Source organism: Penaeus monodon, chromosome 22 (genome assembly GCF_015228065.2).
Source record: "Penaeus monodon isolate SGIC_2016 chromosome 22, NSTDA_Pmon_1, whole genome shotgun sequence".
NCBI lineage: Eukaryota > Metazoa > Arthropoda > Malacostraca > Decapoda > Penaeidae > Penaeus > Penaeus monodon.
Window position 1 is genome coordinate 28,478,154 of NC_051407.1, and position 451 is coordinate 28,478,604.

A 451-nucleotide genomic window follows, 5' to 3' on the forward strand; every position below is an offset into this window, starting at 1 on the left:
GATATAATTGGAATAACACAAGATTTAACATAGCAGAAGATGGTCCATGATGCTTCTGTGGGTCCTATAGTCAATTCGCCATTGCCATGGTTATTGACCTACGAATGACAGGTCGAATTAATGTAAACTGGCAGCAGATGGCATTTTTGGTTTGCGAGGCGAAGATCATGCAACTCAATATGCTACAGCAATTGCTACTACTCGTGTTGGTACTAGTCCTAAGAGTGCAGTTATTACGACGACTACAACAACTAAAATTCCTTAGCGGTATAATAGTTTATCTAGCTTTTTTGCAATACTATTGCCAAGGTTTTGAATATATTTACCCATATTCTCGATACTGATAGTTTGCAGGTGCCATCAGTACTTTTACTGTATTATTAGATGATCGTGGTAAAAAATGTTTATAATATATCAATATTATTATTAGTATATTAAACTCTTTTCAACT